This window comes from Bos taurus, chromosome Y (assembly GCF_002263795.3).
Source record: "Bos taurus isolate L1 Dominette 01449 registration number 42190680 breed Hereford chromosome Y, ARS-UCD2.0, whole genome shotgun sequence".
NCBI classification, from domain to species: domain Eukaryota; kingdom Metazoa; phylum Chordata; class Mammalia; order Artiodactyla; family Bovidae; genus Bos; species Bos taurus.
In genome coordinates, this window is record NC_082638.1 from 3,745,858 (window position 1) to 3,770,484 (window position 24,627).

At 46.4% G+C, this 24,627-nt stretch overlaps 1 protein-coding gene across 2 annotated transcripts in view; it reads right to left on the reverse strand.

Annotated features, from left to right (window-relative positions):
* The window catches only part of LOC100300059 (neuroligin 4 X-linked), a 394,985-nt gene that overhangs the window by 330,972 nt on the left and 39,386 nt on the right, over nt 1–24,627 (reverse strand). For both annotated transcript variants that reach the window (XM_059884058.1, XM_015461827.3), the window contains exons 2-3: nt 22,504–22,672; nt 19,275–19,362 (exon numbers count right to left, since the gene is read on the reverse strand). The gene's annotated coding sequence lies outside the window, so the exon portion shown is untranslated. The remainder of the gene's footprint in view (nt 1–19,274; nt 19,363–22,503; nt 22,673–24,627) is intronic.

Genomic DNA, 24,627 nt, shown 5'->3' on the forward strand with positions numbered 1-24,627 from the left:
CTCTTTGTGACCCCATGGACTGCAGCATGACAGGCTCCCCAGCCCTTCACTATCTCCTGCAGTTCGTTCAAACCCATGTCCATGGAGTCAGTGATGCCATCCAACCATCTCATCCTCTGTCATCCCCTTCTCCTCCTGCCCTCAATCTTTCCCAGCATCAGGGTCTTATTCAGTGAGTTGGCTCCTCACATCAGGTGGCCAACGTATTGGAGTTTCAGCTTCAGCATCAGTCCTGCCAATGAATATCCAGGGTTGATTTCCTTTAGGATTGGCTGGTCTGCGGAGAAGTGGGCATTTTCAAATGCTTCGTCCCTTTCCTTGCTTCTCGTGCCAGAAATACTATCCTAAAAATAGGTGTGATTAATCCCTTTGGCAAACACATCGCCACTGAATTTGGAAGCCTAATTTTGCCAAGTCTGTTGTCATTCCCGAGGCATACCACTGTTTCGGTATTCAAGAAGAAAATCCAGAGTGTTCCCTTGCATAGGATGTGACGAATATAGTAGATTCCAGCAATCACACTCCTGAGTAATTACCCAAAGGAGCTGGAAACTTGTAGCCACACAAAAATCCACACGCTGGTGTTTATAGTATCTCTAGCGATCGAGGTCCAAACTTGAAAGAAACCGAGATATTCCCCGGCAGTTGGAAGGATAAATAAACTACAGTCGATCCAGATAACGGGAGAGTACTCAATGATAAGGCAGAACTGAGCTACTGGGCCATAAAAAAGATACGGATGAACCTTCAATGCATGGATTTCACTCCGTGAAACAAGCTGATCTGAAAAGGCTACAGAATGTGTGATTTCAGGTCGGTGACGTTCTGGTAAAGGCAGCGTTGTAGAGACAGTAAAAGCATCAGTGGGTGCCAGGACTGGGGTGGTGAGAAGGGTGATATACAGAAGCGTTAGGACATTGAAAATACTCTTGACAACACTCTAACAATGGATCCATGTCGTTCCACGCTTGTCCACACCCATGGGATGTAGAAGACCCAGAGTGAACGCTAATGCAAAGGCTGGCCTTTGGATGCTGACAATGTGGCAATGTAGGTTATTCCTTAGTTAAATAGATATGTATATACACGCACCCCACTCTGGGGGTGGAAGTGAGAGGTGTTCATAATAGTGGGGTTGGAACATGAACACGGGCAGGGAGGGAATGGAAACTGTCTGTACCTCTCTCTCACCTTTGCTGTAAATCTAAAACAGCTCTGAAAAAGAAATGTGAGTTTAATCACATCATGGCAAACAGAAGGGGAAAACGTGGAGGCAGTGACAGATTTTATTTTCTTGGCCTCCAAAATCACTGCAGACAGTGAAGGCAGCCATAAAATAAATAAGCACGTGCTCCTTGGAAAGAAACATATGACAGACCTGGACAGCTTATTAAAAAGCAGAGACATCACTTTGCCGACAACTTCCGTCTAGTCAAAGCTATGGTTTTTCCAGTAGTCATGTATGGATGTGAGAGCTGGACCATAAAGAAGGCTGAGCGCCAAAGAACTGATGCTTTCAAACTCTAGTGCTGGAGAAGACTCTTGAGAGTCAGGAAATCAGTCCATCCTAAAGGAAGAGTCCTGAATATTCACTGGAAGGACTGATGCTGAAGCTGAAACTCCAGTCCTTTGGCCACCTGATGCAAAGAGCTGACTCATTTGAAAAGACCCTGAAGCTGGGAAAGATTGAAGGCGGGCAGAGAAGGGGATGACAGAGGATGAGGTGGTTGGATGGCATCACCAACTCGATGGACATGAATGTATGCAAGCTCCAGGAGACAGTGGAGGACAGGGAGGTCTGGCGTGCTGCAGTCCATGGGACCCCTAAGAGTCAGACATGACTGAGCGACTGAAGAATGACAAATTCAGAAAATGGTCATATAATTGCAAAAAATATGTTTTTTAAATAAACTACTTTGTCCCCATGAAATCACTGTTTGAGAGGCATCGAGTGAGTACCAACAGAGTTCCAGGTGGAATGCCAGGCTCTCTCTCTTACCCCACACACGGCGATGAGAACAACTGTTCTCTACCTGCTTTACAGAGAAGAAGGTGGATGCTCTAAAGAACTTGAAACCTGTCTAAGGAAGCAGAGGTGATATCACAAGTCACACTATGTTTCTTTTCTTTCCAAATTCTGTGCTCTTAACCACTAGGATACAAAGTCTCTTCAGTGTTATAATATTCTACCTAGCAGAGCTGAAATGTTGAAACAATAAAACCACGACATGTTTATTGAGCTTTAAATTTCCTGATGCCCTTGCTGCTGCTGCTGCTAAGTCCCTTCAGTCGTGTCTGACTCTGTGCGACCCCATAGACAGCAGCCCACCAGGCTCCCCCGTCCCTGGGATTCTCCAGGCAAGAACACTGGAGTGGTTTGCCATTTCCTTCTCCAATACATGAAAGTGAAAAGTGGAAGTGAAGTCATGCTGGTGCTCCTTACTTCCGTCTTAAGTTCAAGATATCAGGCAGCACTAATATAAAGCATTAATATAAAGTGGTTGCCTTTAAATCCGTCCCTCCAGAGTTTGAGTTCTTAAACCCATCGCCAGCATGGAATGTTTTCAATGAAGCTTTGATCTTGAAAACCTAAGGCAGTACAGAGGAAGGTGCCATTCGTTTTGTGGAAAGATGTTTTGCGAGTCTGTGTAAGTCGTAAGTAAGCCCACTTATGACGCCGTGATAGAAATGTTTGCAAAAACAGAAGGAGTGGATTCCTGATGCCCTACATATCCCAAGTCTGGATCATCATCAGAGATCTTTTTGGTGGTGATTAATGCAAATCTGCTACATCACCTATACAGAAAAGAGTCACATTTGTAGGGGTGTGTGTGTGTGTGTGTGTGTGTGTACACGCATGTGTGCATGCTGAAATAGCTGACTAACTGAAATGCCAGAGACGAACTAAAATCCAGGAGATGTGGATGTGAGAGTTGGGCCATAAAGAAAGCTGAGCACAGAATTGATGCTTTTGAACTGTGGTGTTAGAGAAGACTCCTGAGAGTCCCTCAGACTGCAAGGAGATCCAACCAGTCCATCCTAAAGGAAATCAGTCCTGAATATTCACTGGAAGGACTGATGCTGAAGCCAAAGCTCTAATCCTTTGGCCACCTGATGCAAAGAGCTGACTCATTGGAAAAGACCCTGATGCTGGGAAGGATTGAGGGTGGGAGGAGAAGGGGACGACAGAGGATGAGATGGTTGGATGGCATCACTGACTAGATGGACATGAGTTTGAGCAAATTCCGGGAGATGGTGATGGACAGGAAAGCCTGGCGTGCTGCAGTCCATGGGGTCGCAAAGAGTCGGGAATGACTGAGCGACTGAACAACAATGAAAAGAATGGCCAAATGCTAAATTCCATGGGACTGGCAAAGATAGAATATCACCTTGACCTTCTGGAGTTCTGAGCTAACAAAACTCCCCTGTGCTAATAACTAAAAAAAAAAAATTAAAAAAAATCAAACCACTGATTATAGCGTGGCAAAGAAGAGAAGGCAGGCTTTGTTCACCAAGGTTCTAAAAGCGTCACACAGCCAAGGGTAAAAGCAGCAGGCTTCAGGTCATGTTATCTTAGCAACAGCATCATCCGGACATGCGGGAAAAGAGTATGCCTGATGTCAACCACCTCCTGTGAGTGTCCATGACTCTGCAGTTATCTTTTAAAACACAGTAGGAGGACTTCCCTGGTGGTCCAGCGGTTAAGAATCCGCCTGCCAGTGCCAGGGACACGGGTGCCATCTCTGGTCCAAGAAGAGCTCACAGGCCACGCAGCGATTAAGCCCCTGCGTTATGACTACCGAGCCTGTGTTAAGCCCAGGAGATGCTACTCCTCAGCTCCGAGCCATAATTACCGAAGCAAGAGAAGCCACCACGATGAGAAGCCCACGCTTCACAAGTCAACAGCAGCCCCTGATCACCGCAACCAGAGAAAAGCTTGTGAACAGCAACAAGGACCCAGTGCAGCCAAAAATAGATTCACATTAAAAAAAAATTGTTAGATAAAAGGTGATGGTAGGCTAAAATTGAGAGAAGAGCCATTTGCGTAAATCTTAGGGCACTCCTCTACAAGGAGAGAAAGCCCCTGGTCTCCACGAGGGGCACCGTGGTCTGATTACTGGGTGTGAGCATGCTGACCTGGACGCCCCAAGGTGATCACGGCTGGGTTCACAGCATATTACAACAAGGTTGGTCACCGATGGCAGATTTAGCCGGCGTGACCTCTGTGCCCTTGAAGACTCAACTGTCCAACAGTTTGAGGGAGCAAGTGATTATCTCTCGGGATCAAAAAGCAATTATAAGACCCACAGAGGCCAGCAAAGTTCGGGTTCAAAGAAGGTAAAGCAAGAGATGGCTTGTTGCTCCCTTGCAAGGCTGGGATGTGCACGGCCTCTGAACCTTATCCGCCTTCCCAAAGACACTTCCTTATTTCTCTCTGTCACCTAAGAGTTGAGCTTCCCAGGCGGCACTAGGGGTAAAAGAACCTGCCTGCCAATGCAGGAGACCCAAGTTTGATCCCTGGGTCGGGAAGATTCCCTGGAGGAGGGCATGGCAACCCAGTCAGTACTCTTCCCGGCAGAACCCCATGGACAGAGGAGCCTTGGAAGCTACAGTCCGTGGGGTTGCACAGAGTCAAACACTCTGAAGCGACTTAGCACACACATTCCTAATGACTAAAGTGCTGAAGACAGCTACCATCACACAGGAAATGACAAGCTACTAGCAACACTAAGAGCCCTTCCTGGTTTAAGCAAAGTTAGCTCCTTTTGTCTTACAAAATTAAATGTGTAGCTTTAGAGAGTACATCCCCTTTAGAAATTAAAACAAGAGCCCCTGGACAGAACAAAACAACTCATTTCCACAACAGAGAGAGCCTTCAACTCAACCTTCCTCGGTAAAACTCCACCAGAGCACAAATCAAGAGGAACCGGTTCCTCCTATTGTGCCTGTTGGTTACAATTAACACCGGGTATGTTTCTCTCCTGTTTATAAATATAGAAAGTAGCAACCGTACTGGGTTTAAAAAAGAGAAAAAATAAATCTTTGGCTAGGCCATTTCTCAGGGGGAAAAAAAAAATATATATATATATATATATATATGAGATCAGAGTGGCAATAACTCCAGTTAAGCAATTCTCCACACGACCTTGAGAAGGTCTAAATCGCTGACAGCATTTTTTTTTTAACGTTCACTTTCATCTCTCAGTGTTATTTTGAAAACATTACTCTTTAGTAGCTACCCTGGAGCAGAGTCCTACCCCCCCCCCCCAAAACAAGGTTATCAGTTCATTTCCACGGGCCCGGCCAACATTTTTCTTTTAAGTGAAGGCTGAGCACCTCTTGGAGGAAAACAATATTGCATCAGAAGACAGCAATATTTAGCCTGTCTCTTCAGAGAGACAGAGACAAATGTTCTGTGTGCTCAGAAGGGAGCTTTATTTTCACCTGCATCCGTATATCAAGAGGTCTCGGCGACATTAGTGTTGACCAAGTAGAAGGGAGTCCGCTCAGGTCATCAGGGACATTGGCCGCCTTCTGCCAACTCTGTACAGATGGAATAAATTCTAGCAGGTGGCACAGGGAACTGCCAAGGGATTCCTGACTTCTTCAGTCGTCCATTCTGAGTTTGTTGTTCAGTCGACTCTTTTTTGACCCTATGGAGTGTAGCCTGCCAGGCTCCATGGGATGCTCCAGGCAAGAATACTGGAGTGGGCTGCCACTTCCTCCTCTAGGGGATCTTCCCGACCCACGGATGGAACCCGTAGGTCCTGTGTCTCCTGAACTGGCAGGCGGGTTCATTAGCACTCACACCACCAAGGAAGCCCCAGTATCATTTACATAGAGGTTCCCTCTTAGCTCGGTCAGTAGAGAATTGGCTTACAACGCGGGAGACCTGGGTTCACTTCCTGGGTCGGGAAGATCCCCTGGAGAAGGAAATGACAACCCAGTCCAGTATTCTTGCCCGGAGAATCCCATGGACAGAGGAGCCTGGCGGGGCTACAGTCCACGCCGTCGCAAGACCTCGACACGACTTAGCGACTAAATCACCACCAAACATACACATACTATGGAAATTAACACGAACAAGCAAAGCTAAGAGAGACTGTCGGTAGAGTCGAGATATACCTGTAAATCTGGGGTCTGGAATCTGTGGGATCTAATGCCTCATGATCTGTGCTGGAGCTGATGTAATAATAATAGAAATAAAGACCACAATAAATGCAACATCCTCGAATCATCGCATTACCATCCCCCGCCCCTGGTCTGTGGGAAAACTGTCTTCCATGAAACCAGAGGTCGGTACCAAAACGTTGGGGACCACTGCTCTAAACACAGCCTTCACTGCTACTAATACATATTTTTATTACAACAGTATTATAATCTATAATTATATTACAAGCTTATAACATATAAGCTTATCATAATTTATTATACTGTCTTCAACAAATAGGTTTTAACTGTGCATGAGCACTGTCTCAGATGGTTATAGTAACACAAAATATTTCCGATACTCGAATGTTTAGTCTGGGAGAGAAGTGAGACATTCCAGTAAACGTGGAGCGCTCCAGTTAGCCTGAGATGCTGTTAGATAAGGGATTTTACAGGGGGAGGAAGCTTTCCCTGAGAAGTGATGTGTGGGTGGGAATGGAGTCAGAAGGCTTAACGGGATTTTTTCCTAGCTCCCAAGAAAGGTCAGCTAAGGGAGGAAAGTGAAAAGTGTTAAGTCACTCTGTCATGTCCAACGCTATGCAATGCCATAGACGATAGACATCACTTTGCTGACAAAGCTCCATCTACAGGAAGCTATGATTTTTCCAGTAGTCATGTATGGATGTGAGAGTTGGACCATTAAGAAAGCTGAGCACCGAAAAATTGATGCTTTCAAATTGTGGTGCTGGAGAAGACTCTTGAGAGTCCCCTGAACTGCAAGAAGATTGAACCACTCAAGCCTAAAGGAGATCAACCCTGAGCATTCATTGGAAGGACTGATGCTGAAGCTGAAACGCCAATACTTTGGCCACCTGATGCGAAGAGCTGACTCATTGGAAAAGACCCTGATGCTGGGAAAGATTCAGGGCAGGAGGAGAAGGGGATGACAGAGGATGAGATGGTTGGAAGGCATCCCCAACTCAATGGACATGAGTTTGAGCAAACTCTGGGAGAGGGTGATGGACAGGGAAGCCTGGTGTGCTGCAGTCCATGGCGTCGCAAAGAGTCGAAGAGAAGGAAGGGGTGGGAGCAGGTGGAACGGAAGTGAAGAGGATGCTAAGAAGGAAGGGGAAAAGAAAAAGGAATAAGAATTTTGTAAAAGAGATGGAGGAGGAGACTTCTTTGTGGGTCCAAGGATTAGGACCCCAGGCTTCCACTGCAGCGGGCAGAGGTTCCATCCCTGGTTGGGGACCTAAGAACCCACATGTCAGGAGGTGCGGCCAAAATAAGAGAGAGAGACAGACAGACGGAAGAGAGACCATGCCAGGGAAGGAGATGGGTGTGGCAGAGGTCACTGAAGGTGAGAGTTGAGACTCATCTCCTGACACTCACAGGATTGCAGCCTTCAACCTGTAGTAGGTTCAATGATTCCAGTTCAGTTCAGTTCAGTTCAGTCGATCAGTCGTGTCTGACTCTTTGCAACCCCAGGAACCACAGCGTGCCAGGCTTCCCTGTCCATCACCAACTCCTGGAGTCCACCCAAACCCATGTCCATTGAGTCGGTGATGCCATCCAACCATCTCATCCTCTGTCGTCCCCTTCTCCTCCTGCCCTCAATCTTTCACAGCATCAGGGTATTTCCCAATGAGTCAGCTCTTCGCATCAGGATTGGACCTGATCGCAAAGGATTGGAGTTTCGGCTTTAGCATCAGTCCTTCCAATGAACACCCAGGACTGACCTCCTTTAGGATGGACTGGTTGGATCTCCTTGCAGTACTTGGGACTCTCAAGAGTCTGCAACTAATGCTTTTGAATGACTCCACCCCCAGCCAGACATACACATGCATACCACAAAGCCATCCACTTCTGTATTTCCAGAATTCCTGAGAACACACAGCTTTCCCTGGCAGAGAACTTAATGTGGACGCTGAACATGTGATCAAACCAAGGGTCCTGGGATGGGGAGATGTCCCTGGTTCATCCGGCTGAGGCCAGAGGAATTACAAGGTCCTTAAAAGGAAGAGGGGGCCTCCTTCACAAGGTGGCTCAGCGGGGAAAGATCAGCCTGCCAACACGGGGGGTGGAGGTTCGATCCCTGGGTCGGGACGATCCCCCTGGAGGAGGGCATGGCAACCCGCTCCAGTCTTTTTGCCTGGAGCATCCCCACGGACAGAGGAGCCTGGCGGGCTACAGTCCTTGGGGTGGCAAAAGATTGGGACAGGACTGAGTGACTAAGAAACAAATGAAACGAGAAGGCGGCGGTCAGAGTGAGAGAAGGTGATGTGACAGATGAAGCAGACAGAGGAGGTGATGGGACAAGGGAGCAGGAATCAAGGAGGGGCAGAACCGGGAGAAGGCACGACAGTGGATCCTCCCCTCCCCTAGACCTTCCAGAAGGAACTGACCCTGCTGAGCCTGGCTTCTGCACCAGACACGGGAGCTCCAGCACTGAGCTCGTCCGTGCGTCCTGTTCACACCAGTAACTTTGTGATGCTCTGTTCAGCAGTAGGAGGAAATGAACACGCTGCAAAAGCAGTGGGAAGTGACGCAAAGGCATTTCCATGACCCCTTTCTTCAAGAGGGCTTCCCTGGTGGCTCAGCTGGTAAAGAATCCGCCTGCAATGCAGGAGACCCGGGTTCAATTCCTGGGTCAGGATGATCCCCTGGAGAAGGGATAGGCTACCCACTCTGGTATTCTTGGGCTTCCCTGGTGGCTCAGCTGGTAAAGAATCCACCTGCAATGCAGGAGACCCAGGTTCGATCCCTAGCTTTTGGGAAGATCCCCTGGAGAAAGGAAAGACGACCCACTCCAGTATCCTGGCCTGGAGAATTCCATGGGCTGTATAGTCCACGGGGTCGCAAACAGTCACACACGACTGAGCAACTTTCAGTTTCTTTTCTTCAAGAAGACTGGCTGAGAACAGGGAACTCTGCTCAATGTCGTGTGGCAGCCTGGATGGGAGGGGAGTTTTGGGGAGAATGGATCCATGTACATGCGTGGTTGAGTGCCTTTACGGTGTGCCTAAAACTCCCACAACATTGTTAATCAGCTACAGCCCAATTCAAAATAAAAAGTTAAAAGAGGAAAAGAAGACTGGCTGAGAAAAATACAGCAGACTTAACGGTGGGGCTTCAAGAGGGTGCCTTTCAGATTGCAATTGCTGACGTAGCATCTCCCAACAGAACGGCCTGACAGAGAAATGGATCGGAAAGCTTCTCAACCAGCAGCGGGCAGAAAACACTGGTGAGAAAGGGACACCTTCAGAGCTCCAGAGGGTTCTCTCCAGGCCCTGAGATGTCACACACGATGACGCTACTTTCCAAAGCCGTTTAGCCATTTAGGGACTTTCCTGTGGTCCAGTGAGTAAAAGTCTCCCCCCAATGCAGGGGACCTGGGTTTGACCTCTAGTCTCAGAACTAGCTCCCATAAGCCTCAATTAAGGGTTTGCATGCTGAAGCCAGGCTTCAGCAATATGTGAACCGTGAACTTCCAGATGTTCAAGCTGGTTTAAGAAAAGGCAGAGGAACCAGAGACCAAATGGCCAACATCCGCTGGATCATCGAAAAAGCAACAGAGTTCCAGAAAAACACCTACTTCTGCTTTATTGACTATGCCAAAGCTTTTGACTGTGTGGATCACAATAAACTGTGGAAAATTCTGAAAGAGATGGGAATACCAGACCACCTGACCTGCCTCTTGAGAAACCTATATACAGGTCAGGAAGCAACAGTTAGAACTGCACATGGAACAACAGACTGGTTCCAAATAGGAAAAGGAATAGTCAAGGCTATATATTGTCACCCTGTTTATTTAACTTACATGCAGAGTACATCATGAGAGATGCTGGGCTGGAAGAAGCACAAGATGGAACCAAGATTGCCAGGAGAAATATCAATAACCTCAGATATGCAAATGATACCACCCTTATGGCAGAAAGTGAAGAGGAACCAAAAAGCCTCTTGATGAAAGTGAAAGTGGAGAGTGAAAAAGTTGGCTTAAAGCTCAACATTCAGAAAACAAAGATCATGGCATCTGGTCCCATCACTTCATGGGAAATAGATGGGAAACAGTGGAAACAGTGGAAACAGTGTCAGACTTTATTTTTGTGGGCTCCAAAATCACTGCAGATGGTGACTGCAGCCATGAAATTAAAAGACACTTACTCCTTGGAAGGAAAGTTATGACCAACCTAGATAGCATATTCAAAAGTAGAGACATTACTTTGCCAACAAAGGTTCGTCTAGTCAAGGCTATAGTTTTTCCAGTGGTCATGTAGGGATGTGAGAGTTGGACAGTAAAGAAAGCTGAGCACCAAAGAATTGATGCTTTTGAACTGTGGTGTTGGAGAAGACTCTTGAGAGTCCCTTGGACTGCAGGGAGATCCAACCAGTCCATTCTGAAGGAGGTCAGCCCTGGGGTTTCTTTAGGAATGATTCTAAAGCTGAAACGCCAGTACTTTGGCCATCTCATGCGAAGAGTTGACTCACTGGAAAAGACTCTGATGCTGGGAGGGATTGGGAGCAAGAGGAGAAGGGGAAGACAGAGGATGAGATGGCTGGATGGCATCACTTACTCAATGGACATGAGTCTCAGTGAACTCCGGGAGTTGGTGATGGACAGGGAGGCCTGGCGTGCTGCGACTTATGGTGTTGCAAAGAGTCAGACACAACTGAGCGACTGATCTGATCTGAATTGATGCTGCAACTAAAAAATGTGAATGCCTTAACTAAGACCCAGCACAGCCAAAATAAAGAATTAACCTAAACATTTTTTTAAATGGTTTTCACGGCACATCATTTTCAGAGATCTCTTCTAAGACTTAACCACAGAAAACCTAATGATTTGAAAATACTTGAGAAGATTAAACTACTGGCCTTGTAAAATTCTTCAACTCTGATCTGACGTTTCCAACCATAAAATAACAAATGACCAACCAGGATTCCACATTCAGCCTCAGTTCCCCTCATCCATCGATTTTTGAGGAAGTTCGTGGTTTCAACATTTAAAAAAGTAAACCTACAATGTCAAGATAATGCAGTTAGCTGAGATGTTTAATTAACAATGGGTTATAAAAGACTCAAGGGACTTCCCTGGTGGCTCAGTGTTAAAGAATCCACCTGCAATGCAACAGACTTCAGAGACGTGGGTTGGATCCCTGGCTTGACAGATCCCCCAGAGAAGGGAAGGGCAACCCACTCCAGTATTTTTGTCTGGGAAATCCCATGGACAGAGAGGCCTAGTGGGCTACAGTCCATGGGGGTCAGAAAGAGTCGGACACGCCTGAGCGACAAAACACCAACAAAAAATAAAAGACCCCATGCAAATAACAGCAACCCAAGAGAGCAAAGGAACACCTGTTAGGAAACTGAAACTCCGTAGCTGACACAGGCTCCTTTTTCAAGTTACCCTTCGTGATGCATCTGCAACTTTGGGAAGGTGAGAAATTAATGAGGACACAGACCCAGCGCGGACAGCGCTTCATTCATCTGACGCCACCTGCTTCTCCCCTTGCCAGGTTTTATTTGTTAACCTTCTTCCCAGAACAGCCTAATTTGAACAAGCCAATCAATTACCATTAAAAGGACAAGGGAAAGACTCAACATGCCCCCCCAAGGAAGCCTTAAATTTTCTAAGTAATTGAGAAGAAAACACAGCAGCTGAAATCGTAGTCCATTTAGAAGACTTAATTACAGATAAGTCAATGCTAAATAATTTACAGTCTCCCGTGCATATGAACCAGATCAGAACAAATAGCGAGGGAAATAAAAATTCTCAAGAATCGAGGCTCCATTGTGGTGGTGGCGGTTTAGTCATTCAGTCATGTCTGACTCTTTGTGACCCCACAGACTGTAGCCCACCAGGCTCCTCTGTCCTTGGGGATTCTCCAGGCAAGAATACTGGAGAGTGGGCTGCCATTCCGTTCTCCAGGGGATCTTCCCGACCCAGGGATCGAACCCGACTCTCCTGCATAGGCAGGCAGATTCTTTATCCACTGAGCTACCAAAGGGGTCCCATCCCTGGGGTCAAAAGAAGAAGTTTGGTCTCCTGAAACACAGCATACATGGGCTGGAATGACTTTGTTTTCTCCGTCTGATATTAAAGGTTCGAAGAAGGATTATCTGCACAACGGGAAGGAGTCTCATCCACTCAGACGCTGGGCAGAAAAGCTTCATGCACAGGACGGGACCTGGATACCTGGATAAAACTGCATCCGCCAGGCTGATTCTTTCGCTTGTCAGCAGACGGCACAGGAAGGAGGTCAAAGGACCAGTGCAGTGTCCTTGACGTGCTCCCTTGAGCGTCTCAGCCCGGACTAGACCTTAGAGTTACTGGTTTCCAGAAAGCACATGTCCCTGTGAGACCAGGAGTCAAGCTTGTTGACCTGCATTCACCAGTTATTTACTGAGAACCTTCTGTGTGGCCTTGTGGTATGACGGGAACACAGAAGACTCAATCTTCCTGACTTAAATCACCAGGACTTCACGGGTAGTCCAGCAGTTAAGAATCCACCTGCCAATGCAGGGGAAATGGGTTTGATCCCTTGTCTGGGGAGATTCCCCCAAGCCACGGGGCAGCTAACCCCATGTGCTATTAACTACTGAGCCCATGAGTCACAACTACAGAAGCCAGTTCACCTTAGAGAACGTGCTCTGCAAGAAGAGCGGTCACCGCAATGCAAAGCCCATGGACCTCAACCAGAGAGTAACCTCCGCTCGACACAGCTCATGGAAAAGCCACACAAAGCAATGAAGACCCAGGACAGTCAAAAAAAAAAAATTCCAACTGCATGCCAAGAAGGATCCAGGAAGGTTCAGGTCCCGTTCGCTAACGGTGTTCATGAGGTTATGTTTCCTGATACCTCCCTGAGGATTGAACTGTTCCATTCCCCATGACCCCACATCAAGACACTTCAGTAAATATTGAGGAACACAGTGGAAAATCTTATTTTAGCAGTCACCACAGAAAGGGAAGGAGGCAGGGCACGTTAGGGGCATATGTTGAGATTCCATCATCAGTCAGTTCAGTTCAGTCGCTCAGTCGTGTCTGACTCTTTGTGACCCCAAAGACTGCAGCACGCCAGACCTCTCTGTCCATCATCAACTCCTGGAGTTCACCCAAACCCACGTCCATTGAGTTGGTGATGCCACCCAACCATCTCATCCTCTGTCGTCCCCTTCTCCTCCCGCCTTCAATCTCTCCCAGCATCAGGGTGTTTTCCAATGAGTCAACTCTTCATATGACGTGGCCAAAGGATTGGAGTTTCAGCTTCAACATCAGTCCTTCCAATGAATATTCAGGACTGATTTCCTTTAGGATGGACTGGTTGGATGCCCTTGCTGTTATACATATTCATCGATATGCAATATTTATTTTTCTCTTTCTAAGTTGCTCTGCATGACAGGCTCTAGGTTCATTTGTATCATTACAACTGAGTCAAATCCATTCTTTGTTATGGCTATGTAATATTCCACTGTATATATCTACCACAGCTTCCTTATCCATTTGTGTCTTGATGGATATGTAGGTGGCTCCCATGTCCTGGCTGCAAACACTGGGGTGCTTTGTGTCTTTCTGAGTCACAGTATGGATTAAGCTATTTGCAGGGCAGGAATTGAGATACAGATGTAGAGAAGAGACTTGTGGACACACAGGTGAAAGGAAAGGGAGGGATGAATGGAGAGAGTAGCTCTGATATGTATACACAGTGAAGTGAAGTACAAGCCGCTCAGTCGCGTCCGACTCTTTGCGACCCTGTGGACTATACAGTCCATGGGATTCTCCAGGCCAGAATACTGCGTGGGTAGCCTTTCCCTTCTCCAGGGGATCTTCCCAACCCAGGGATCGAAAACCCAGGTATCCCACATTGCAGGCGGATTCTTTACCAGCTGAGCCACCAGGGAAGCCCAAGAATCCTGGAGTGGGCAGCGTATCCCTTCTCTAGGGGATCTTCCCAACCCAGGAATCAAACCGGGGTCTCCTGCATTGCAGGCGGATTCTTTACCAACTGAGCTAGTGAAACACCTAGCTAGTGCGAAGTTGGCATATAGCAGAGGGTGTTCAGCTCGGGGCTCTGTGATGACCTAGAGGGGTGGGAGGGAGGCTCACAAAAGAGGCAATATATGTACACACATAACTGAGTCATATAGGCATCTGAATGCAGAGTTCCAAAGAACACATAGGAGAGATAAGAAAGCCTTCCTCAGGGATCAATGCAAAGAAATAAAGGAAAACAACAGAATGGGAAAGACTAGACAAGAGATCTCTTCAAGAAAATTAGAGATACCAAGGGAATATTTCATGCAAAGATGGGCCCTATAAAGGACAGAAATGGTATTGACCTAACAGAAGCAGAAGATATCAAGAAGAGGTGGCAAGAATACACAGAAGAACTGTACAAAAAAGATCTCCATGACCCAGATAATCACGATGGTGTGATCACTCACCTAGAGCCAGACATCCTGGAATGTGAAGTCAAGTGGGCCCTAGAAAGCATCACTACGAACAAAGCTAGTGGAGGTGATGGAATTCCAGTTGAGCTATTCCAAATCCTGAAAGATGATGCTGTGAAAGCGCTGCACTCAATATGCCAGCAAATTTGGAAAACTCAGCAGTGGCCACAGGCCTGGAAAAGGTCAGTTTTCATTCCAATCCCAAAGAAAGGCAATGCCAAAGAATGCTCAAACTACCCCACAATTGCACTCATCTCACACGCTAGTAAAGTGATGCTCGAAATTCTCCAAGCCAGGCTTCAGCAATACGTGAACCATGAACTTCCAGGTGTTCAAGCTAGTTTTAGAAAAGTCAGAGGAACCAGGGATCAAATTGACAACATGTGCTGGATCATGGAAAAAGCAAGAGAGTTACAGAAAAACATCTATTTCTGCTTTATTGACTATGCCAATGCCTTTGACTGTGTGGATCACAACAAACTGTGGAAACTTCTGAAAGAGATGGGAATACCAGACCACCTGATCTGCCTCTTGAGAACCTGTATGCAGGTCAGGAAGCAAGAGTTAGAACTGGACATGGAACAACAGACTGGTTCCAAAGAGGAAAAGGAATAGTCAAGGCTATATATTGTCACCCTGCTTATTTAACTTCTGTGCAGAATACACCATGAGAAATGCTGGGCTGGAAGAAGCATAAGATGGAACCAAGATTGCCAGGAGAAATATCAATAACCTCAGATATGCAGATGACACCACCCTTATGGCAGAAAGTGTAGAGGAACTAAAAAGCCTCTTGATGAAAGTGAAAGTGGAGAGTGAAACAGTTGGCTTAAAGCTCAACATTCAGAAAATGAAGATCATGGCATCCAGTCCTATCACTTCATGGGAAATAGATGGGGAAACAGTGGAAACAGTGTCAGACTTTATTTTTCTGGGCTCCAAAATCACTGCAGATGGTGACTGCAGCCATGAAATTAAAAGACGCTTACTCCTTGGAAGGAAAGTTATGACCAACCTAGATAGCATATTCAAAAGCAGAGACATTACTTTGCCAACAAAGATCCATTTAGTCAAGGCTGTGGTTTTTCCAGTGGTCATGTATGGATGTGAGAGTTGGACTGTGAAGAAAGCTGAGCGCTGAAGAATTGATGCTTTTGAACTGTGGTGATGGAGAAGAGTCTTGAGAGTCCCTTGGACTGCAAGGAGATCCAACCAGTCCATTCTGAAGGAGATCAGCCCTGGGATTTCTTTGGAAGGAATGATGCTAAAGCTGAAACGCCAGTACTTTGGCCATCTCTTGCAAAGAGTTGACTCATTGGAAAAGACTCTGATGCTGGGAGGGATTGGGGGCAGGAGGAGAAGGAGACGACAGAGGATGAGATGGCTGGATGGCATCACTGACTCGATGGACGTGAGTCTGAGTGAACTCCGGGAGTTGGTGATGGACAGGGAGGCCTGGCGTGCTGCGATTCATGGCGTTGCAAAGAGTCGGACACGACTGAGCAACTGAACTGAACTGAGTCACACTCTTGCACAGCAAAAAACACAACTTTGTAAAGCATCTTGACTCCAATTAAAAAAAAATGAGAAAAAGGCATATGTTTATGCAAAAGATCCCAAATCACGTACAACCAAAATATATTTTCTTAATATTTACTGCAGGTCCCCAGCACGCCAAGGCGTGACGTCCGACAACCCGCCAGAGAAAAGAGAAAACAAGTGCGTTCCATCCTAATGTTCATTACCCTCTTCCTGGAAGCCTGCTGAGTCACAATCACCTGGCTGCCTCAGACAGGCACAAATGGGATCTGCGAACTGCTTGGTTTAAACCCTATAAATGCCCTTCGTTAAAACATTCAGGGGAACAGAAACCAAAAGTCTTAATGATTGAAGGCGCTTCTTCAAGCAGTCCTTTCCTCTCGATTCTGATCGTGACGGACAGGGGACGACAGCTGCTGGGGGTGACCCGCCCTCATCAGAGCGGCTGAATCACACACGCTTTTCTGTGGATGGCCGTGGATTCTCTCCCTGGGGCAGGTCACTTTCAGACATGAAACTCCAGGGAGCTCCCAGACGTTCCTGAGCAAACTCCAGGAGCTGGTGACGGACACGGAAGCCTGGCATGCTGCTGTCCATAGGGTCGCAGAGTCAGACATGACTGGGCAACTCAACAACCACCACCCAGGCCTCACGCTTGCATGCATCCCAAATTTCAGCTGACAAACAGCTACTATACGGTTAAGAGACTGTAGTGGGTGCATTCACAAAATTCCTAATTATGAAAGCATACACCTATAGTATCCATAATTTGTTATATATTAATGTGCACACAAGCTCAGTCACGTCTCTTTGCAACTGCATAGACTATAGTCCTCCTCCAGAAGAATCTTCCTGACCCAAGGATCGAACCTGAGTGTCGAAGGTCACCTGCCCTGGCGCCCGGGTTCTTTACCACTAGCACCGCCTGGGAAAGCCCTTCACTGCTGCACTTTCCATGATGTTCCTTTTTGGGTTTCATGGTCTGAAATGAAAGTCGCTCAGTCGTGTCCGAATCTTTGCAACCCTTCTCCCGGCCAGAATACAGGAGTGGGTAGCCTTTCCCTTCTCCTCCAGGGGATCTTCCCAACCCAGGTCTCCCGCACTGCAGGTCGGTTCTTTACCAGCTGAGCCACACGGGAAGCCCATATTCAGAGCTGTGCGGTTTAGAGCTCAAACTCCAGACCTAGTAACCACCGCCTCTCCTGGTTCTAAAACCAGGACGGCCTGCTTCACTGCACTGAATGCTCCTTGCAGGGCGGCTGCTGAAATGATAACAAGCAGAACTGCATAGGGTTGTTCTAAAGGTTGGTGTTATGAGAAGGAAGACACGTATCGGGCTGGCCAAGGAGTTCCTTGGCGGGTCAGACTTTTCAGCTGACCCGATACTTGTGCAACCTCACGCCTTGGTTACATATATCTGATGTTCCTCCAAAAAGAAAATGACAATACAAAAAAAAAAAAAGTTTCAGAATTCACAAGAGAAACGAATTTGATTAATGTGCTGTTATTGATTGGTGAGCCGTATATCCTGATGAGAAATGTGTGTGCACACAACTCCTTTGATAAAATAGGTACGTCTACTCAAGATAAAAAGAGCGAACTGGGGTTCATGTGTTTCCTCATCTGCTATCTTTCACATTTCCATGTTAACCGCATAAACAGGGGTGGCATTCTGCTGCTGCTGCTGCTGCTAAATCGCTTCAGTCGTGTCTGACTCTGTGCGACCCCATAGATGGCAGCCCACCAGGCTCCACAGTCCCTCGGATTCTCCAGGCAAGAACACTGGAGTGGGTTGCCATTTCCTTCTCCAATGCATGAAAGGGAAAAGTGGAAGTGAAGTCGCTCAGTCGTGTCCGACTCTTTGCGACCCCATGGACTGCATCCTACCTATTCATTACAAATTAGTTTTTCGGGGAAGCCAAAAAAGAAATCAACCTAGCATTTGCTTATGGCAAGATATAGGAATGGGAGTTTGCAAATCTAGTTTGTTGAAAGCAAGAGTCCAGTGAAGGACATGACCTTGACAATCACCTAAAATCCCGGAAAGCCACTGAGGTTTATTAGAGTGAAGACTGGAAAATTAAGTGGTTAAACGGGAAACAGACAGTTAAAAGCCAGAGTTGGACATGACTTACTGACTGAACAAAGAGCAGCAATAATCACATATATATCAGCAGGGCTTGAATGGACAGCTGAGTCATGGAAAACCTCAACTATTTACTTGAAATACATTAAGACATGCTCTTTTTAGTATACTGACATACTTTTAAGGGCTTCCCCAGTGGCTCAGATGGTAAAGAATCCGCCTGTGACACGGGAGACCTGGGCTCAATCCCTGGGTGGGGAAGATCCCCTGGAGGAGGGCATGGCAACCCACTCCAGTATTCTTGCCTGGAGAATCCCCATGGACAGAGGAGCCTGGCGGGCTACAGTCCACGGGGTTGCAAAGAGTTGGACCCAACTCTGGACAAAGTATGCATGCATTCATTTTAAATTTTAAGCATGGGGGGAGGGGGGTAAGTGTGTCAGTTTTGATTTGTAAAGTACCTTCACTACTGCGAGCTCACAACCATCAAAATATTCTCTCCATTTCCCCTTCTTTGCGCTGTGCTCTATTTCTGATAAAGAAAAGGATTCCGGGGCCTCAGTGGGCCCCCACCCTGCATTAAAAGTACATCTGGTATTTAGTATTCCACTCCCCAGGGCTGCAGGCAAAAATGATACAAAGATACATTGAGGCCATTCAAAGATCTCAGTAGCTTGAGATGCTCCCTGCAGGATAAAGTGGGATGAGGGTCCATTTTGGAAGACATATACACAAGCTGAGTCAGAGGATTGACCCTGCTGTCTCATTAGTGAGATAGACTCTGCACTGGGGCTATTTGCAGAAACAAATGATTATTACGAAATCCTAAATTCACAAGGCATGCCCCTTGTACACGCCAAAGGAGGCTGAAATCGCTGCTCTGCACTGTGCTGAATTTGAAATGGATTTTTTTTCTTTCTGTTTTTAAAGAAAACCACGGTCCCCACCAAAGTAATTTCAAAGCACTGCTAGATGTGAATTAACCAGGCAGTAAATGCTTCAGGAAAATAAACCAGCGGAGATCAATCTTTACTTTTTTCATACTTACCATTACATCGTCCTTCTAAGAAGATGCTTTTAAAAATGCCTCCATGAAAATCTACTTGATTGCTTTTCCATCTCAGCACATTTCTCCCCTGTTGCCATAAAACAGAGACACAGAGAAAGAGAGAGAAAAATCCACTCAGTAAAAGAGATGCTATCGTTGTGTCAAAATCAACGTGACATTTCTTCTAAGCCTTCTTCTCTGTGATTAGAAAAACCGGGGGGGTAGAGACATCAGGTAATTCCGAACCGATTTCCTAAATTCAAGCAACCAATCAAGAAAGGACGCCAAAACAGTGATTACCGCAAACTGTAGCTTTTCTGTCTGACCACACGAGTCCACGGGCGATTTGAGAATTCAGAATAAACTGAGACCATTGGAAGTCAGCAATGTATCAATACTTACCACTTACACTCCTTGGGCCGCCATTAAATTTTCATTGAAAATGAACGATCAGTTTAGTTCATGTCTATGTTTGATCTAGTTTATTTAAGTTAAGGATTTAAACTCTTTGCCTGGGCTTCCCCGGTGGCTCAGGAGTAAACAATCCGGCTGCAGTGCAGGAGACTAGGGTTTGATCCCTGGGTTGGGAAGACCCCCCTGGAAGAGGAAATAGCAACCCACTCCAGTATTCTTGTCTGGGAAATCCCATGGCCAGAGGAGCCTGGTGGGCTACCGTCCATGGGGTCTCAAAGAGTCAGACACGACTGAGGCAACTCAGCTCCTCGCACAATTTGATTTGTGGAAGCCCAACCCACTCCAGCGTTCTTGCCTGGAGAATCGCAGGGACGGCAGAGCCTGGCGGGCTGCCGTCTATGGGGTCACACAGAGTCGGACACGACTGAAGTGACTCAGCAGCAGTAGCAGCAGCACATTAGGCATCATTTAGTTGAGAGGCTATTTCTCAACCTGCAGAGATTTTTTTTTCTCCAACAGCAGTATGTCAGACGGGCAAGATTCAAGCGGTCCATCTCTCTTGACTCTCCTATGGCAAAACCAGGCCCTGTTTGGTCAGGAACCATCTTCGGACCATTTGGTACTTTACTTGTCAGCTCAGGCTGGAGTCTTCTCTTTACAGGATGACTCTCAACAATCCCACTTCTAACTGAGGATCACCCCAAAGCAAGTGACCCCCCCACCACCCGTGAGATATATGGACAGACTACCCACTTGTCATTGAGTCATCACTTTACTTCTGCAAGAAGACAGCAAGTAGGAAGAGAGGATAAACCTTTCAACCCTCAATTTAATGCACTTCAACCCTAGAGGACATCGGTACTGATGTTTGGCTTTCAAAGCTAACGACTCAGCCCATTCTTCGGTTGTAGGAAGGGAGGTTCATTGTCATTTTTCTTTTTCTTTTTTTTTTTGATCACTGGTAACACGTAGCCACCATTAGTTACTATGTCATAAATATCGCCGGGGCAAATATATTTGTGAAAATGAATTTGTATGAAACAAACAATCTTAGTTGCACTCATTATTCTTGACCCTTCTATAGCCATGTGGGACAGTTACCATCACATTGATTTTAAATACTTTTAGGAAAAATGATATTCAGATGTTAGGTCTCACAACTCACCAGTTGCAAGACAGAGTTTGGACCCACGTCTACCTTGAGTTCAGAGAACACATCCTTTGCCCAGAATCAAGCTGTGTCTTTGTCCAAACATAATAGGAATTGTTACAGTAGGTAACGTGTCTATGGTGGGTCAGCGCTAAACGTGTATGGTGTGTGTGTGTGTGTGTGTGTGTGTGTTCAGTCGTGTCGGACTCTTTGTGACCAGGCTCCTCTGTCCATGGGGATTCTCCGGGCAAGAATACTGGAGTGAGTTGCCATTTCCTCCTCCAGGGGATCTTCCCGACCCAGGGATCAAACCAGAGTCTCCTGCATCTCCTGTGCTGGCAGGAGAATTCTTTACCACTGAGTCACCTAGGAAGCCCATATATATATGGTGGGTCAACCTTAAACATACTGCTTTACACATGGATGGACTCTTCATTTTTGGCTTTTCGGATCTTATTTCCCTGACCAAGGATGGAACCCGGGGTCCCAGTGATGAAAGCACCAAGTTCTAAGCACTGGACCACTAGAGAATGCCCATTTGGACTCTTTTCATCCTCTCAATGAGTGCAAAAGACAGCATTATCTCCTTTAATTGGAAAAAAAAAAAAAAAAAACACGAAGGAGGTATTAGGGAACTCACCCAAGATCACCGCGCTATTAATGGCAGTGTAGGGCTCAAAGTGGGCAGTCAGACTATCAAGACACATTCTATCAGGTGGAGCAATAAAACCTTCTCTCTGTCTCCCTCTCAGTCCCCAGAGTGTGAGAATCTCAGCCTGACACGGTTTCCATCAAAGGTTACTTTGTATCAGGACCAAAGAGCCTCAGTGCCCCAGTGATGCGGATCGGAATAGCAAGCATCCATGGACCAGGAGGTATTATAACATAGCGGGATTACATATCACAATTTACAAACCGGCTCTGTTTCTCTTTCCTTTGATCAGAGGTCCTGCCTTGGTTCACACCCACAGCTCAGTGTCCATTTCACAAGTTGTGTGTGTGTGTGTGTGTGTCAGCAAAGAACTACCAAAATGATAAATCACTTATTGGGCGGGGGGAAAAAAACATATCGATGGATCTATTACATTTGTGCTGGAGGACATATTACAGATGTCCTGAAAACAGATAAATATGACAACAAACTGCTGATTCATTGAAAATTAATAAGAAATTACATTTTATTATGCAGTTTCACTGTATAGGCTATAAAGTTATAAGCTACCATATAGATACCATCTGTAAAAAAACTTACACTATAATTATTATGTTATTGACTCATTGGTGACAGTTTCTTTCAAAAACTGAACTTCCTTGGTGGTCCAGTGGTTAAGAATCCAGCTGCCAATGCTGGAGACATGGGTTCTATCCCTGGTTGGGGAACTTGGATGCTGCATGCTCGGGGCAGCTAAGCTCGTGTACCAGAACTAGTAAGCCCGTGTACCACAATTACTAAGCCCGTGTACCACAGTTACCAAGCTTGCATTCCGCAATGAAGAACCAGTGCAGATTAAAAAAAAAAATCCCTTGAGATGACTGATATTGAATTCTCAAGTTTCACCAGTATTGATGAGCTACTCATATATTAGCAAATCCTAGCGTGAACATCTTATGTCACGCTGCTGGCGTCTTAGGATGCAGCAAACACATAAGTCAAAGTATACAGACCTCTAGCAGAATATTCGATGCAGAAGCTAAGAACGGTCTACTCCACTCTATGACAACGATTCAAGGAAGCTTCTCCAAATAATGTCATCTCTACGACCGAAGACCTGGGGTTTCCTAGAGGTGTTCACAGCCATTCCAAATGGCCCTGGGCAGCAGGTCCAGCAGATACCTAGAACATAAGGTAACAGGGACATAAGTAGTTTCATAAAAGATGCCGTTGATGAAGCTAGGACTTTTCAATAGGGTACAAACATGATTTTATTCCCTGGTAGCTAAATACTGTGAGCTTCCCAGGTGGCTGAGTGGTAAAAAATCCACCTGCCAATGCAGGAGATGTGAGTTTGCTCCCAGGGTCAGGAAGATTCCCCTGGAGGAGGGAAGGGCAACTCACTCCAGTATTCTTGCCTGGAGAATCCCATGGACAGAGGAGCCTGGCGGGCTACAGTCCAGCGACTGTAAGAACTTGTTCTTTAGCAACTAAAGAACAGTAACAAATGCTGTACAGAAAACACTGCGTAGAAATCCTAAGGTATTTCATTTCAGAAATGTTCATTGAGCACACACTTTGCGAAAGATTTGAGGATACTAGAAAAGAAATATCAAGGGCTTTCCTGGTGGTGCAATGGCTAAGGCTCTGCATTCCAAACGCAGGGGCCCTGGTTCCATCCCTGGTCAGGGAACTAAATCCCACATGCAGTGACTAAAGAGCCCATAAGCTGCCACAAGAGCCCCAGTGCCACAACAAAGACTGAAGCCTCCATGGACAGCAAGCAAGACCGACTGCGGCCAAATAAATAAGGTTCAAGTAAGTGCAGTGAAAGGCACTCACTGGTGTCCCACTCTCTGCGACCCCGTGGATTGCAGCCCATCAGGCTCCTCTGTCCATGGGATTCCCCAGGCAAGGATACTGGAGTGGGTTCTCATTCCCTTCTCTGGGGGATCTTCCCCACCCAGGGATCGAACCCAAGTTTCCTGCATTACAGGCGAATTCTTTACCGACTGAGCCACCAGGGAAGCCCTCAAGAAGTCGGAGCCAGGATTACAGCTAAGGGGGTCTGAGGTTTCCACATCACTCATGACCAGTATCTGCATGTAGTCCAGCACACGCATAGACAAAATGGGAACATACAAGTGCATATTCAAAACCTAAAATATTTCAGAGAGCTTTGTTTAAAAACAAACTCTAGTGTCCATAAGTTTGTTTACTAAGTCTGAGAGTCTCTGTTTTCTAAGTTCATTTGTATCGTTTCTTTTTAGACTTGTTATGGTTGCTGAGGAGGGAAGGGATAGTCAGAGAGTTTGGGATGGACACGGACACACTGCTGTGTTTAACATGGAGAACCGACAAGGACCTGCTGGACAGCACAGGAAACTCTGCTCAATACTCTGTAATAACCTTATGGTCACCAGGGGGAAGGATGGGGGAAGGACAGTCAGGTGGTTTGGGATGGACACGGACACACTGCTGTATTTAACGTGGAGAACCAACAAGGACCTGCTGGACAGCACAGGAAACTCTGCTCAATACTCTGTAATAACCTTATGGTCATCAGGAGGAAGGATGGGGGAAGGGATAGTCAGGGAGTCTGGGATGGACGTGGACACACTGCAGTATTTAACATGGAGAACCAGCAAGGACCTGCTGGACAGCACAGGGAACTCTGCTCAAGACTCTGTAATAACCTTATGGTTCCCAGAGGAAAGGGTGGGGGAAGGGATAGTCAGGGGGTTTGGAATGGACATGGACACACTGCTGTATTTAACGTGGAGAACCAACAAAGACCTGCTGGACAGCACAGGGAACTCTGCTCCATGTCATGTGGCAGCCTGGATGGGAGGGGAGTTTGGGGGAGAATGGATCCATGTATGTGTATGGCTGAGTCCCTTTTGCTACTCACCTGAAACCATCACAACACTGTTAACTGGCTATACCCCAATACAAAATAATAAAAAAGTTCAAAAGAAAAGAAAAATCTGGTGTCCGCCATCATGTATTGTCTTCTTGCACACACATATACAGAAAGGGGAAAATATAAAAACTGTCTTTAAGACCACAAGATATTTCAGAGATATTTTTAAATTAAAAAGAGCCTAGTATCATTCATCATTTAACTGTCTTTTGGA